The following is a 17,903-nucleotide window of genomic DNA, read 5'->3' as shown; positions in this document are numbered from 1 at the left end:
ATAATTAACACTTAAAGATCAAATCAGGAAAGAAGAAACAAGAAACTGTCATGAAATAAAGGCAATGTTATGTGTGCAACTATAGGCAATGCTAAGTGCAACTCCTGTGAAATGGTAATATACATAGCATACAAACACACATTTCTCCTGGCAGTGAAAAATGTTGGGTGTGGGCAAAAATGTGGGGAGGGGACATCACCATGGCAGCTGATGTAAACAAACCAAAGGGATACCTGATACCGTATGGTGTCACACTCAGGGGAAAAAAAAAAAAAGAAAAAGAAAAAAAATGCATAGTATGCATATGGATGTGGCAAAACATTGCTAATTGATGGGAAGTCGAGAAAAATTGTTGTCTGCTTGTTTAACTTTGCTTCTGTGATTTTTTTTCCTTTCTTTTCCCTTTAATTAAATTGTCCTTATCTCAATCCATGAGCCTTTTCCTTCCCAGCATACTTTCTTCTTCCCCTCTTCTTTCAAGGAGGAGTAGTGAGACAGTAGCTGTTGTGGAGTTTAGCTGCCCAGCAGGGTAAAACAACCACACACTGGTGTTTGCAAAAGCATGTGAACATACTTGTCATTTTAGTGTTCCTTTATGTTACCTTTTCAAATGTTTTTAACAGCACAAATTCATCTTAAAACACTCATGCTTTAGTCCCTGATCTTACCCTTATTTTTTAGAGCAAGACTAAACTGATAACAAAAGTAGGATTTTAACTAATTCTGAACCATAGATGCATTACTCTTGAAGCTAATATCCATACTTCTGTGGCCTTTAAAAATAGAGTTAAGAAAGCAGAAATTAGAAATTAGAAAATAGAAAATAAATTAAGAATAAATTAACTAATGTCTCAACAGAAAGACAATAGTGAAATGAATTAATTATGAAGAAAAGCTCTGCTGTTATTTTAGATAACATAACATAATCTGGAGTTTGAAATAGTCCACAAAAGATATATTCTAGAATCAAGCTTGCTCCATCAACATCTATTTAACCACAACAGCCCTTAAAACCTTCTTATTTTACAAGAAGTATAAAACTAAATTTCAACCTTAGGTTAGTAAAATAAATCTTTGCTACATTTTTTTTTTTCATTAAAATACTGGTCACTCTGATTTCTGTTCTTTTGAATGCTTGACAAAATCAAGATGCATACCTTAAAACATAAGATGGAGCAAGAATAACTTTCAAAATTGGATGATTAATATTTTTTTAAAACATCTTCCAGTAAAAAGAATGAAAATAAAATAATAATAATAAAAAACTAATTTATTAAAAATCTTTCTTTGAAGATTCACATTTAGAAAAAAATCCATTTTATTTATTTATTTATTTATGAGAATAGAAACCTTGGAAAAACTATGAAGAACTTCATAAGTAGCATGATTTTGAACAAAAGTCACCTATTTTTTACACGGTTCAGATTAAAGACCATTAACTGACAGACTTTTGAAGGATTCCTCTTAACATAACTCACATGTAGTGTAGAAGAGAACAGCTATTTCAATTTTCAGGTAGTTTTACAGTACAGAAGAATACTTCCTGTTCATGCACTACTTAAATTTCTGTTATGTGTTCAACAGGTATTAACAGTTTGATCATTCCTGAGTAAATTTTCCTGAACAAATTTCATGAACATATTTCCTGAACAAATGTTCTAAAAATATAATTTTGCATGCATTTGTGATGGGGCTATGAGTCAGCCACCAGTTTGTGATGAGCATATTTATCCTATTCCTTCATTTATTTTATTTTTTTATTTTTGTGGTATGACCTCAACAAATAAATAAATAAATAAATAAATGGGAAACATAATTTATTCCAAACTACATAGAAATAAATAAATAAATAGATAGATAGATAAGTGATTCCTGAGAAGAAAAATTTATAGACAGAAAAAAAAAAAAAGCATGGATTTCCTGGATGAGACATTAAATAAAATACCTGAGAAATAATTCTTCTCTGTCCACCAGTTCAGAGGAAGAGAGGTCGTCACCTTGATTCTTTCTTTCCATTCCTACAACTTTCCCTGATTTACAGGGAGAAAAGATTCCATGTTATCTCCCAGCAGTTTCCCCAAAAGGCTTTCTTCTATCTGTGATTTACTAGCTGAAAAATTACTCAGCTCCTTTCAGGCATCTCCCAGCTTGCAAAATCAATTTTGCAGTTTTCTCCTTGTTGGCTTTTTCAGAGCTGTCTGTCCCACATTACAATCCACAAGTTCTTCTCAGCTAAATGTTGTTTTAGCTGAGGAAGAAAGAAGGTGAAGTTTACCCTGTGTGAAAAGTTACTTCTCAAAAAGAGTCAGTCTTGAACAGGGAGCCTTCTTTGCTGCTCAGATGAATAATTTTAACCAAAATGTATATATACAGTAAGCTGTGAATGAACAGGCTAGACAGAGCATCTGTTAGCATCACAAAGAAATAATGTAATTTTTTGCCTTTTCTAATTAAGTAGCTGCATTTTAGGATATTGAATGTGGAGAAATAATTTCAAAATATAACCCAAGCTCTACAGACACTGTGATTCTGCTAAGCAGGAATAGAGACCTTATATGCCATATATATACATGTATATATACGGTATACATGGTGTATATATATATATATATATATATATATATATATATACATATACACACACCATGTTATAGACTTGTCTATAAACTTAACAGAGGCATAAAAATGTAACACATCAGTGCAATACCGGCAGAAATATTTTAGGCTGCAACATTGCTAAAACTTTTGTTTTTCCCTATGAGGTCTTGATTTATTTCCATGGCCAGATCTTTCTGGTATCATAGCACGCATCTGATTAAGAAAAATGAATCCATGAATCATGTTAATATTTGCAAGCCCTGAAATAATCTTAAAAAGTTAACCATCACCAAAAATAATAGCCCTACTGATTTATTTATCGTTCCTTAAAAAAATCTTAAAGGAATTGCTTAAAATAATGAATTCCTGATATTGAAGCAAATAGGACAAATGTGCAAATGACATCAGTTTATGCATGTTATTAATAATGAATTCATATTTTCTCAAAAAGTTTAGTAATGATAGTAAAAACAAACAAACAAATAAAAAGAAACGGTTGTGAACCCAGGAGTTGGGATCTTATATACTGCTGTTTCTGACACTCACGTTTCTTCTCCTATTTACCAGAATTAGCCATTCCTATTCCTATGTAGGACAGGCCTAAACTTGATGATGAAAGCCTTTATAGAAAGCTTTTTTATTTAGCTGAGAAGGTCACCATTCTCCATGTGATGTCAGCTGATTACAATTTGTCACTACTTGCAAGGAAGTCAGTATTTTAGAACAGTCTTTTTCTGTACATAATGCCACTGTATATTATTATTCAAAACGTATTATAAAATATATTCTGAGTAAAGGCAAAAAAAAAAAAAAAAAACAAAAAACAAAAAAAAAAAAACAAACAAAAAAAAACCCACACTTTTTCAAAAAAGAAAATATGAAAAAAAACTATTTGCTAAGAGTGAACATAGAACATGAATCAGAGCTGTTTCACTCTCAAAATCATTTCCTCCAAACTCATAAAATCTATTCCGATATGCCAAAAATAGTAAGCAAGAAAAGACAGAAGGCTTGTACAGATGAAAAAGGAGTTTCTGACAATCATAAACATGAATAGAAAGCATACAAAAAGTCAAAGCGGGGTCAGGCCACCAGGAGGAACATGAAAATATAGTGTTAGGTGTATTGGGTTTACATGGCAAGGGTTTTTGGTAGCAGGGGAGCTACAGGGGTGGCCTCTGTAAGCAGAGTCCAGCAGCCCCACGTCAAATCAGAGCCAGCTCCACCCGCCTCCAAAAGGGACCCACTGCTGGCCAGTGAGAGTAGTTGGTTAGGCCTCCAGGATAGCAGATTTAAGAAAGGGAAAAAAACTTCTGTGCAACACGAGCTGGGAAAGAGGAGTGAGAAACATCCCTGCAGACACCAAGGTCAGTGCAGGAGGGCAGGGGGTGCTCAAGGTCTTGGAACAGAAGCTTCCCTGTGGCCTGTGGAGAGGCCTCTGGTGGAGCAGGCTGTCCCCCTGCAGCCCATGGGTCCCACATGGAGCAGATCTCCATGCTGCAGCCTGTGGAGGAGCCCCTGGTGGAGCAGGTGGATGTGGCCTGGAGGAGGCTGCGGCCAATGGAGAGCCCCCACAGGAGCAGGCCCCGGGCCAGAGCTTCAGCCCATGGAGAGGAGCCCATGCAGGAGCAGGGGGTCTGGGGGGGGCTGCCACCTACCCTTGGGGGACCCATGCTGGAGCAGTTTTCTCCTGGGGGGTGGATGGATCCCATGGTACAGAGCCGTGTGGGAGCAGTTCTTGAAGAGCTTCTGCCTGTGGGCAGCCCCCACAGAATCATTTTGGGAAGGACAGCATCCTATGGGAGGGATCCCACAAGGAGCAGGGGCAGAGAGTGACTGTAAAGGAGCAGTGGAGATGAAGCGTTAGGGACTGACCACAGCACCCATTGCCCGTTCCCCTGTGCCACTCAGGGAGAGGAGGTAGAATTGGGGGGAAGTTATTACTAGTTTGCTTTTTAGTTTCTCACTGTTCTGCTAGCACTGTCTGCTCATGAAAGGTAATAAATCATATTAATCTCCCCATGTTGAGTCTGTTTTGCCCATAACCACAACTGTTGAGCGATCTCCTTGGCTTTATGTCAACCCTTGAGCCTTTTGCATTGTAGTTTCTCCCCTTTCCCTTTGAGGAGGAGCAGTGAGAGAGCAGCTGTGGTAGAGTTCAGCTGCCCAGCAGGGTAAAACCACCGCACTAGGAAAGTCAAAACCCACCTGCGCTTGTGAATCTTGTGAGGGAAATGACAGAAGGACTTCTACATGTATCAGCAAAAGGAAGTTGAGGGTAAAAGTGAGTCTATTCCTGAGTGGAGCAGGAGATCCAAAGACAAAGAATATGGAAAAGACCTGAATGATGAACAGACTGTACCTTCAGGAAGTTTGCAAGTCTTATAATACTGGGAGTATCAAGGATATATTGCATATATCCATTGCTATTCAGAGAGATCTTGACAAGTTGGAGGAATATGCATACAGGAACCTCATGAAGTTCCTCAAAGGGAAATATTAAGTCCTGTACCTGGGGAGGAACAAAATCAGACACAAATACGCACTGATGGACAACTGACCAAGAAGCAACTTTTCAGAGAAAGCCCAAGCAATACTTGTTAACCAAGCTTAGTGGTTAACACTTAAGCTCATCCCAAACAAATATGACAGTATGTAGAATGACAAAGGAAAAGATCTAAAATATGCTTTAAGATATCTTCTTTTTCAAGTAATAGAGGTGTTGGAAATTACTTAGTAGAAGTGATACAAGAATCAGGAAATATCTGAATATTTATTAAAAACTATTTCTGGAATGTTTTTCTTCTTACAGAAACTGTCTCCTAATAGTAAGGTATTTGAGCACTAGTAGATATCACAGGTATATATGCAGTAGGTATCAAGACTCCCACCCAGTACTTTATAATAATTTATTATATGAAATATTTATAAAGTAGTTTTTTTGTCTGTTTTCATTTTTACATTTCAAATAAAGGATATACTTTTATGAGAAAACTTTAAAACACAACTTTTCCATTAATTGTTATTATTTAGTATTTTTTTCTAAATTGCTGTTTGATCAGACATTATGAAGATTTGCATTGTAGTAAGCTTAGAAGATTGGTGCATCTGAAGGCTCAGCATGAGTCTCAATTTTGGACAATTTCATACACCTGTAGCTTAGCAAAGTAATTTTGTGAAAGATCATTTGAAATAACGTATGATTTTTATTGCTTTTTTGGAACATTGTTTCACTCCCATTTTTATGGAAACCCTGAAAAATAAATATATTTGCTTCATGGCAAATGGAAAAAAATAACTTTTTTTTTTTTTCCTTCCTGCTGTATTTCCTTTGTTGTCGGTCCGATAAGGCTGCTTCTTTCTCTGTAGTCCCCAGGGCTTTAAGCTACAGTGAGTTCCTGAGGCTGATAAGAAGGGGTTACTTTGAGTAAGCAAAACAATTAAGCCTCTAATTACCCTAATCAACTAATGAAGTTTCTGTCAATTACTTTCTCATACTGCAGGTGGCACTTTCCTAACACTGTCAGTTCTAGATGACGTGGATTTCATGATATACATAAATCTCTTGACTCAATGATCAGATACAAAGCTATGAGTCCTACATGTAAAACTATTTTTTCTGTTTGAGTTTGATCATCAACACATCTATGTTAATGACTTACGAAGTGAAGTTCACATACACTGTGTAAAAATATTGCAATAAAGCCTTGGTTAGTGATGGCTTGTGAAGAAAATGTTCAAAGTATTCCTGAGACATACTCTCAGGGAGACTAAGTATTCATCAGCTCCAAGATTTCTTTTACTTAAATGGTTCTAATGTGTTAAATAAGGAATATTTCTAGGGAAATATCCATCATGTGAAATATATTTTATAGCAAAAAATCTTTTCACATTTGCTTAAATGAGCAACATGAATTTCATTATGGACAATGTTTTCTTTGTTTTACATTTCTGACATGCTAAATTATATTATGTCAAATTGTGGTAAATGATGTGGCATCACATCATGTTACATAGCTTACATTGTAAGTCAATTCAACTTGACAAAATATGACAAAGTAATGCAATATATAATTTCTATAAACACATTTTTTAAGTAACGAAGTAATGTCAGCATACAAACCAGAGCACCTATTTAGCATTAGATATCCATCATATATTCCAGCAGTGGTATTTGGAGCAACTGATTCAAGTATCTGGAGGAAGAAGAAATTTTTTTTTGTCTTTGCTAATTGGTTAAACAGTACCATGTTAGCTTTCTTTCCACATTGTGCAAACTCATTTCATTAAAATACTTGTCAACAGCACTGAAACAGTACATAGTCGATGAACATATGTGTCGTTAAAACACACAATTTGGCTTTTAGGCAAGACTGGTCTTCATAAAATCCATGAGTTAACCTATTGCTTTAGTAAACAAACTCTTACTGAAAAAGAAGTTTTCATGCAAGAGGGTAGCATGAAAAGAGTGATTTCAGGACAAGAAACTTAAAGAGAATTTTTCTCAATAAAAGTACTTCAGGTAATTCTAAAAGTGATAGGAGTGACTAGAATGCTAGTCCTCTCCATAGAGCAAATACAGCACTGAGTAAACCGCTTAGTTAACTGCATAAGATCAGAAATTATGTTTTTCTATGTTTCATCCAAACAATTTTTCAGTTGATGATAAAATAGTGGTTTATATGTATATATATATATATGTATATATATATTTATATGTATATATATATACATATATATATATACATATAAACCACTATTTTATCTATACCACTATTTTATCTAAACCACTATTTATATATATATACCATACCATACCATACCATACCATACCATACCATACCATACCATACCATACCATACCATACCATACCATACCATTACCATACCATACCATACCATATATATCATTTCCATACCACTATAGCTTTTTGTCTTTTGTGGTCTGGAAATGTGGTTCACTTAGCTTAAGAATGTACAAGAGGTACTTTACTGTTGCAAATACTTTGGTTCATACACTTGATTTCACTCTTAGTAAAGGCAACCTCTTATGAATAAGCTCTCTTCCAATAATAAATCTCTGTATGTATATTTTCCCCCTAAGATATCACAGTAATTCTTTTCAGTAAAAAGGTAAACAGGCAATGACCCATTTGCAATCAGTGGCTTCTGATATAATCCTGTGTTTCAATTACATATATTTACGGTACATGTGTATACCAGCTTTCTTTCTCACCCAAAAAACCCAAAAACCCAAAAAACTAAAATATCAAGTCTCCCTTGTCTTATGATCTGACTTGAAGTACTCATATTTAGGATCTAAAACAGTAAATAATAACACATTTTCTTCTTAGGGAAAAAATCATAGAATACATGAAATTTAACATAGCAGACCATCCAAAACATTGTCAAGACATTTTTTCAGAATCATTTTATGGTTGCATACAGCAGCACCTTCAATCTCACCTCCTTCCTTCCTTCAGTACATTCATTCTATATTTTGTTTTTCAAGTGCTATAGGATCAAAAATGTTGACAGAGTTGAAATGATTTCCTATATGGGCTTCTGCTGAGATAATAATTACAATTTAGATCTCTAGGTCTTCATAAGTTGTCACTCAGCCTCAGTTCTCACTACCACCTTGAAGATCATTCTGAATCTTAAGGGACAAATTTATTGCATACAAACCCCTTGAAGTCACAACCACAGTGACAGGAATACCTTACTCCTTCACAGTTCTCCAGCTTTGTATTGTTCCCTTGCACAATGATTCAGATTGCAGTCTTTCTCTGGATGACATCTGAAGTTAAAAATATTTTGCACAGTTTGGTTTACTATTCAAAAGCTAAAATAGCATTTTATTATCCTTCTTTCAGTTTCAGTTTAATTAAATATGTTAAATTTGGTGTCTTCTCCATTCATTTAATTGCCCTTTCTCACTAATATGTGCAGTATTCCTTCCTGCATTTCTTCATAACACTTCCACAGACCAGTTAAGAGTCATTAAGATGAAATAAGATGAAAAAGGTACAAAAGGCTTAGTATTCTGACATAAAATCCTAGTTTTAAACTGTGATGAATTCCAGTGGAAAGAGAAGTAATTTTACAATTTTAAATTTTTTTTCTAATTACTTTTCCAATGTTTATATATATATATATATATTATTTTTTTTTAAAGAGGGGGTGATCTATATTTAAAATCATTACACATAACACATAAAACAGTAGATGACATTTAGGAACACAGAGCCTAGCTCCTGGATCTTACAGGACCAATCAAATTTTTGTCTACTAGAAAAGTTTTCTTGAATGCTGCATTACATCAGTTCCCTACTTAAGAAAAGAAAATCCTGGGACCCCCCAAGAGGTAGCTTAAAAAATAAAAACAAACAAACAATCAAAAAGCAAAAGAAAACAAACCATCAGATGTCACGATCTATTTAAGCGATATATTATTTACTTTACTGCATTCTGCTTAAGAATTATTCTGATTAAGCTGATGTGGTGGTTTTACTCGGGTGGGCAGCCGAGCTCCACCACAAGCACTCTCTCACTCCCTCTCTCCACAAAGAGAAAGGGGGAGAAAATACAACACAGAGAGCTCGAGGTTTGAGATGAGAATGGTTTAATTAAAAGGAAAGGGAATGGGGAGAAAAAGAAACTAAAGAAACCATGAGGCCGTGCGGAAGCAGAGAGAGAAGGAAAAAAAAAATTCTCTACTTCCCATCTACGAGCAATGTTCATCCACGTCCTGGGAAGCAGGGCCTCAAAAAACGTAGCAGTTGTTCAAGAGGACAGCCCCCTCCCCTACGAGAGCCCCCCTTTTTATTGCTGAGTGTGACATCAGGTGTTATGGAATATCCCTTTGGTTGGTTTAGGTCAGCTGCCCTGTCAATGCCCCCTCCCCATCACTTTCCCACTCCCAGCCTGCTGGCTCTTGAGGGCTTGGAAGGAGTCCTGATGCTGTGCCAGCACTATGCAGCAATAGGCATAACACTGGAGTGATATCAGTGCTGTTCCAGCTGCAAGTGCAGAGCACAGCACTGTGTGGGCTACTGCAGGGAGTGGTGACTCCATCCCAGACAGACCCAACACATCTGAAAATTAAGATACAGAAGCACACACAGTAAAATATTGGAATCTGGTAAATTGGCATTGTCAATTTCAAAATTTACTCAGATACTTAGCATAGTTTTTAAGAAGAAACCCAAAAGGAAATCTTTACAAAAAAAAAATAAAAATCACTACTGATTATATGAAAGCATATTTTTCCATTTTTATAAAATTGCCCAAGTTTGGGCCCAGTTTAACTAGATTGAAGAGATTATAGAACTGGCTCTCAGAAATCCTTTTTTTGAGTTACTACCTTGACTATTGTTGCATCTGGACTTCTGATAACAGAGGAAGCTTCAAAGCTCCAAGTGATTTCTGTCTCAGTGTTTTGCTTCCAGGCTGCTTTTCTCCAGGGAGGCACACACTGGAGCAATATAACCTTCTCTGGACGTGAGCAGAGATTGCGCTTTTCCTCCACTGACACTTTCTGACAAGAGGCAAGGAGACATACAAAGAGTGAAAGGCAGCTTTAAGGTGAGGTTAAATGTTAGAGCTGATGTAATCTAAGAGTTTACTACAGCAAAAAGGAGGAAATCCTTCCTTCCATCCCATTCCTCCAGCAGCCTCAATCACCCTGGTCCTTTTCTGATGTGATTCAGGTGTCATATTCATCAGAACCTTAGCTGAAATGATTAAGTTTCTAGACTATTGGAAAACTATATATATATATTATTTTATATATATATATTAACACACACACACACACACACACACACACATATATATATATATATTTTTTTTTTTCCTGCTGGGTTAGCATCAAGCTTGTCCTTAGAGTGGTTCATAGAGAGGGCTGAAAAACTCCAGCACAAAGCAAACTGCTGAAAAGCCTATCCAGAAGAGGGAAGTGAGAGGGTAAGGACATAGCACAACATTGGTGTTGGCAAGATGCTAAAGTGGCTTAGTCGTTGTATCATACTCATGCATGCCCTCACTTCCTACAAAGAATAATACCATTCTCCCAAACACATGCCTTCCAGTAATGGGAAGAAAAGGACTGTCTATCCCAACGTAATCTAAAAAGAACCTTGTAGACAGAAGGGAGATTGGAGAGGGAGGCACAGCAGGTGACTATTTGATTGTAGAACAGGCAAAACTATTATATGATTGATTGACTCAGATTATAGTAAGAAGGAAAATATTGTCTTGAACACAGGATGGAGAGAAGGAGAACTGAACTGACTGCTGAGCACGGAAGACCAGATACAGGAGTGATGCTTTGGTAGTGTCAAAGTACTAAATACATACTTAAAAATAAATAAATAAGCAAACAAAAAAAACAAACAAAACAAAACAAAACAAAAACAAACAAAAAACAAATAAACAAAAAACACTGTTAATTAAGGACTTTTTTTTCATGACTTCACAACATAGATGAGACAGTTTATTAATCCCTTTTAGCCCCAGACTGTATACAAATAAACAGTTGTAAAATGAACAGTTCCCATATTTCTTCAAAAATATATTTTATTAAAATATTATTTTATTAAAAATATCTTTTATTATAGGCTTATAAAGTCTTATAAAGACTCTTAAGTTTGAGCTTCTCTCTGCTTTATACAGCACCAGAAAAGTTCAACCTGACAAACTCAAGTTGAGAAAAAAGGATAACAGGAAATATTGAGAGAGAAAAAAGGATAACAGGAAATATTGGAGAAGGAAGGCAGAGCATATAGATAGTTACCAACTCCTCCTTGATTCAGAGTGTACTTAGAGAACTCTTTGATCATTAAATATACAGTAATATGCTCCACATTTTAAAACACAAATTATAAATGCTCCTTGGTTCATGTGAAAATGCAAGTGTTTGCCAAGATTTCTAAATGTTAATCGCTATTCAAAAAGAAGTCAAATCAGGACTTCATTTATTTTAAAACACAAAAATTAGCATAATGACAACACATCTTAGAAATATATCCCAAGTAATAACCATATAGAATATGTATGTTTCATACTGTTTAAATAGTGGAAATTTGGAATATAAAATAATTAATAAAAAGCAGTCAAAGGATTCTTTAAAATTATTTGAAACTTTTTTTTTTTTTTCATCTGCTTTATATTCTAATGAAATAGCTTTCAAAATTTCAGAAGTGATGGACAATTGTAAAGTGTAATTAGTCTTCGGTAGTAGCTGGAAGAACAAAACAAAGTATTTTTATGTCCAAACAAATAATCTAGCTTTCAAAGTCTCATAAATAAACACAGCTTAAGACAGAAACCTCATTCTGATCATTGTGTAGGAGCAAACAGGGATACTTAAACACCCTAAGCCTGACTCCACTGTCATTTACTCCATTGACTTCAATCTAATGACTTCCTACAGTTCAAGAAAGACACAAACTGGAAATTAATTGATATTCAGAACAAAATATATCACTATAATTTCTTCAGGAAAGTTATTTATCTCTCTATGTGAGAATGCATTTGCAATGACTACATTAAGATAGAAAAGCAATACTGAAGCTCCAAAAGCAAACAAGATTTTTAATTGCACGTGAGGAAAAAAAAAAAAAAAAAAAGAAAATCTGCAGAGACCTATGCATTTATTGGCAAAGAGATGCCAAATGTGGATGTTTCAGAATAGCTTTCACTCTCAGCAATATAAGAAGGAGAAGGAGAAGGAGAAGGAGAAGGAGAAGGAGAAGGAGAAGGAGAAGGAGAAGGAGAAGGAGAAGGAGAAGGAGAAGGAGAAGGAGAAGGAGAAGGAGGAAAGGGAGAAGGAAATGGGAAAAAAAATAAAAAAGAAATAAAAAAAGAAAGGAAAAGTCCAGTGTTGTTCAATTTATTCATCAACAACCCAGATGATGGAATGGAGTGCACCCTCTGCAAGTCTGATCATGACACAAAGCTCAGAGGAGCGGCTGGTACCCAAGAGGTCTGTGCTGCCATTCAGAGGGAACTTGACAGGATGGAGGGTTGTGCTGAGAGGAACCTCATGAAGTTCAGCAAAGGCAAGTGCAGGGTCCTGAACCTAGGGAGGAATAACCCCAAGGACCCGCCAAGGTGGGGGGTGTCCTGCTGGAGCGCAGCTCTGCAGAGAGTGACCTGAGATACCCAGTGGACCACGAGCCAGCAATGTGCCCTTGGGGCCAAGAAGACCAATGGGATCTTGTGCTGCATTCAGAAGAGTGTTGCCAGCAGATCAAGGGAGGTGATCCTCTACTAAGCCCCAGTGAGGCCATATGTGGAGTACTGTGTCCAGTTCTGGGCTCTTTTCAGTTGTGCTCAACAACAGGATGAGAGGCAACAGGCACAAACTGAAACACAAGAGGTTTGGGCTGAATGTGAGAGGGCATTTCTTATACAGGAAAAAAAAAAAGAGAGAAAAGGAAAAGGAAAAGGAAAAGGAAAAGGAAAAGGAAAAGGAAAAGGAAAAGGAAAAGGAAAAGGAAAAGGAAAAGGAAAAGGAAAAGGAAAAGGAAAAGGAAAAGGAAAGGGAAAAGGAAAAGGAAAAGGAAAAGAAAAAGAAAAAGAAAAAGAAAAAGAAAAAGAAAAAGAAAAAGAAAAAGCGTAAGGCTAATTTTGTTGCAGAAAAAGGAGGGTGAACACTAAAATCTACAACAAAAACATTAGTGAAATAAATCTTAAACCAGGTGGTTAAAAGTCCAAGATTTCTTAATCTGAGATAAGAACTTCCCAGAAAATGAATAGACGTAGTTATTACAGGTTTTCAAATGAGGTTTCAGCTCTTTTTTGAAAAATAAATAAATAAAATTCTTTGGAAGCTTCTCAAAACAAATTACTTTGCTTACAGTTTATCAAGCTATTGTTGGCCATAGAACAAAGGAATACAAATCCACTTTTAAAAATTAAACAAAAAATATATAAATTTGAATGATATTACTTGGAAGACCGTGTTAATTAATTTAACGGTGGACTTCTCAATATTTTTGTTATCTATATACCTTTCAACAGGAAGAACAGCTACTTTGAAAATGCAAACTTTGCATGTTAGGAGGATATAAGGTATCAAAGTTGTGTTATTATTCAATCCACATTCTCTTAAAAGATGAGGACAGAGACATGAGAAGAGACTTCTGTTACTTTTTCTTTTTTTTAATGCAAAGGTGAATAAATATCTACTCATCTGCTTAAATATAGTGGCTTAAATATGTGTCTATTAACATTTCAGATGTCATGTATAACTGAACTAAGAGGTTGGAAAATAGAGCACAAGACTTATAAGAGGCCTGCATCTTTTTGGACTTAGATGTTGTATTGCTCTGCAGGGTAGCCCACCATTTAAGAAGGTACATCTCAGTTTGAAAACATGCAGAAGATTTTCTGCCAAAATAAGAGAGTTTTGTAAGCATTAACTATTTTTTTATGTTCCCTGCTTCTTGATGTGCTGTAGAGTTAGATGTGATTCTGAGGGGAAACCATCCTTTCGTTCTAGCTCTCTCACAATTGTGAAATTATGTGTGTGAAAACTCTTGCTGTATGTCATTAGTCCTACCTAACTCTTAACAGTACTAACTGTGTACTAACTGATTGTGTTGCAGAGCTAATGGTCTGTGTAAAAATTGTGCTTGAAACAAAGGAATGCACTACAAATTATGTAAAGAGTGACAAGGCAGTTCTCAAATCTAAAAAGACATGTAAAGGTAAGGGAAAAAAAAAAAAAAAAGGTCATTGTACATTCTCATGTTAGAACTCATGTAGATTCTCGTGTTTTAGTTCTTGCCTGAAAACATTTATTCTGGTTTAGCAAATTCTATTGTTATCCAGGCACCCATGCCCTTCTTTCTCTAAGATGTTTTTCCAGTAGTTGCCTGTTAAAGTTCAAAGAACAGATAACGTGAACGAGCCATATTTCTTCTTTTTCAAAATCTTTAAGTGATGTTACTTATATTCTCTGTGTGGAATTAGGATGGTTACCATAAATTCTATTTATAACACAAGTAAACAAGGGTGGGAAGTAGGTCTATTTTTTTTTTCCCCCACCAGATTCTACGTAATATTTGTGCCTTCTTCTTGTGGTTCACTCTGGAAGAAGAATAAACTCCAATTGCAAAAATCTCTTAAATAAGCACAGGGGAAAACCAAAAGCATTGCAGAAAAAAAGGTCAAAATTAATCTTTTACTTTTATGATTAGTCTAGCACAAAGCAAAGAAGATAGGAATGAAATCTAAGAAGCTATCAAGGAAGGAATACAGTCAACACTTCAGTTTACTCAAGCTAAGTAGAGCACAGAAGATAAGCTGTAGTGACCAAGGACTGCTGAAGAATGTGAACAACACAGTGCCATTTGCTGTACCTCAGTAAGTTCCCCAGGGTTTTTTTTTTTTTTTTTTTTTTTTTTTCCTGAAGAAATAAAAATGGTTTTGCTTTGTTTTGTTGTGTTTGAGAAAATCTTTATCATAGGGAAGAAGAAAAAATAGCACCTTGAGAGAGCACCTTGGAAAAATAACATCTTGGATTTAGCACCTTGAAAAAAAAAAAAAAAAAAAAAGAAGATTTGTGCTTGGGTTTTCTTCCTTCACTGATCTCAAGTAAAACACTAAGAAATCAGTAGCAACTATTCCAAGTGTTAAGTGGTTTCCATCTGCTTATGCTATGCCACATTTTATAAAGTAGTTTTTGACAAAAATGTCCTAAAAATATTTAAGAAGAACTCATGAAGTTCCAGATGCAAATAGTGTAATATATGGGCACACCATAGTTCTCTATCAAGAAGGGGTATATCTGTGACTGCACAGCATGCACAGATAAAAAACACAGCCAGCAATGTGAACATAAATATTGAATATAAAGCTATTATTATTCATTTATTTCCTGTTATTTAATACAACCCTACCATTTTATGTATGCATGTATATATGTGAGTACTTATTTTTATTCATCTTGTACTGGAAAAGTTTTTTTTTTTTTTAAAGCAGACTGTAATAAGAAATTCTCATATCACCTTGTGAGGCTTTGATGCTCAGAAGTGATTGCATAAAATTCCAAAACATCCATGACTGCCAGCATTTTAAGCTGGCTCTATATATTTGAACCTTGAGAGATTGGGACAAACAGAGGCAGTGCAAATACACCGTTTAAAAAATAGCTTGCTGATAGAAGGAGTCTCTAGGGAAAGTTTAATGAAAACCTCTTTGCCTCAGTCTTTCTGATGTCCATAGCAAAGGAAATACTTTAACAGAGTTCATTGGAAATGGGACAGAATCAATCTTTCTTGGTTTTCTTTCGGCGTTTCCAAGGCTCTGGAGGAAAGAAACTTTCAGGTGTTGCATACATGAGCAGCATATACTGATGGACTTTTTTATTAATGCTTTGAAAATATTCCCTAAATAGTAGAAGCTAAACACACTAGAAAATGCTAATATCTCAGACTTACCAATTTTAACCCGCTATTGGCCTCTGAAATCTCCTTCTGCCCCTATCTTGTTTACCTATTACTACCATATTGCTTTCTTTTAGCAGTACATAAAAAATATGACAACCATCTGTCACATGCAACTAAACATCCAGTTCAGCATATCCACTGCACTACCAAGTGCTCTGTACACAAGTTCATACATGTAGATCATTTACTTTTGGGAGCATGCAGCAGCACAGCAAGTGCACTGGAGAAGAAGCTACAGGTATGACATTTTTTTTTCTCCCAGGACTTTACTCTTGCCTAGCCCTGCATTTGTCTTTTTGTGTTCATATCTCAGAATTTGAGAGTGTGTACTCAGGTAGGGTGCCAAGTCAGGAATAAATAAAGGCCAAGACTTGAATGTGGCAGTGCTTTTTCCATATCTGCAGCAACTCCCGCGCTTGGAACTGTTCAAAAATGTCTGTCTGCTTCTGCAGTTTAGAGAGATCTTTCATTTTTAGGTCAGCCTGCCTCACAAGCTGTACTGACAGACATACAGGAAGATTTCCAGACGAGGAGGCAGATGCTGTACCTCTTATTTAAACACAAAAGTTTAAAAGGCAAGAAATTGCCTTACATATTTTGTTTTACACACACACATACAATTTTGGTATGTAATTCTTGTGCTTTACTAAGAAGCTCCTGGAGTCTGGCAGCACAGATGCAACAACAGGCTTCTGATGCATACCTCACATTGGAGATTTTGAGAAATAAATATCCTGTTTCCCCATGCGAAAGGGTGGAATATCACAGCAAACAAGAAAATATCTAACTCCATAATTAATTTGTCATACTTAAGGGAAGTTCTGTCCTCACCCCCATTTGGAAAATATTTTGAGACAAATACTTACCCATAACAAATATGAGAATTATGATTTTGCTTCTCATTGCTTCAGAAAAAAAAAAAAAAAAAAAAAAAAAAAAAAAAAAAAAAAGCATTCTCTGGCCAGTTACTATTAATTTGTGGCAATATTTTATGCATTTTATGCAGTACAATGTATTTTTGCTTTTTTTTGTTGTTGTTGAAAGGTTGGGGTTATTATTTGCCTGGGGGAGGTTGCTGACAAAGCACTTGGCAGCAGGTACAAAACATCCATGGTAAGTATATCAGAGTATTTTACCAGCAAATATGCTGCAATAAAGTGCTATCATTCAATCCATACAGATTACTTAGTTAACATTTTTCTTTATGTACCTGGATTACTAGTTCATTATATCACTACCTGATAAATAGCATGGGTAATGAATTGAGAGAGTAACTACATACCTTCAGGAAGAACCTGCCCGATAACAATAATCCATTAGAAAAACTGGCAGTATCCTCTGATCTATTGCCCGCAAAGCTATGACTTGATGGAGAGTTTCATTCCCTCTGCTCAGCACTCCAGAAGAAAATCAGCACAATTTAAATATTTCTCAGGATGTGACAGCTCTCTAGATCCCTGGTTGCATTCTGTTCCCAGGGGTTGACAATCTGGTGTTCCCGTGTGCACAGAGCAGTGAAGATGAATTGAAAAAGCTTGAGATAAATTAGGGATGGCTAAGTTAAAATTGTCTCTGCTCCCGAGTCTCTCATCTGCAGTCTGCAAGCCTATTTTGCTGTGAAAAAGCTAGATGGCAGGCTGCCTCAATGAGTTCTTCTTAAGCGACAGGGAGCATTTTCAATGAAGAAAAATTCTCCCATTATCTAAGCTAATGTGACTGCAGCTAAATCTAGTCTTTAAAGTGTCTACTAGCATGAAATTCATTCCCACTGTTGCATTCTTTCAAGATACAGGTAAAAAAATAAAAAATAAAATAAAATGAAGAAAAAAAAAAGGAAAAAAGATA

At 35.7% G+C, this 17,903-nt stretch overlaps 1 protein-coding gene across 1 annotated transcript in view; it reads right to left on the bottom strand.

Annotated features, from left to right (window-relative positions):
- MGAT4C (MGAT4 family member C) overlaps window positions 1–17,667 on the bottom strand; it is a 375,955-nt gene extending 358,288 nt beyond the window's left edge. The window contains exon 1 of the mRNA XM_027451594.3: window positions 17,341–17,667. The gene's annotated coding sequence lies outside the window, so the exon portion shown is untranslated. The remainder of the gene's footprint in view (window positions 1–17,340) is intronic.
- Between the last annotated feature and the right edge of the window lie 236 nt (window positions 17,668–17,903).

The sequence above is a fragment of the Anas platyrhynchos genome, chromosome 1, assembly GCF_047663525.1.
Source record: "Anas platyrhynchos isolate ZD024472 breed Pekin duck chromosome 1, IASCAAS_PekinDuck_T2T, whole genome shotgun sequence".
NCBI classification, from domain to species: domain Eukaryota; kingdom Metazoa; phylum Chordata; class Aves; order Anseriformes; family Anatidae; genus Anas; species Anas platyrhynchos.
The sequence above is the reverse complement of the archived record's forward strand: the minus strand, read 5'-3'. Positions and strand labels throughout refer to the sequence as shown.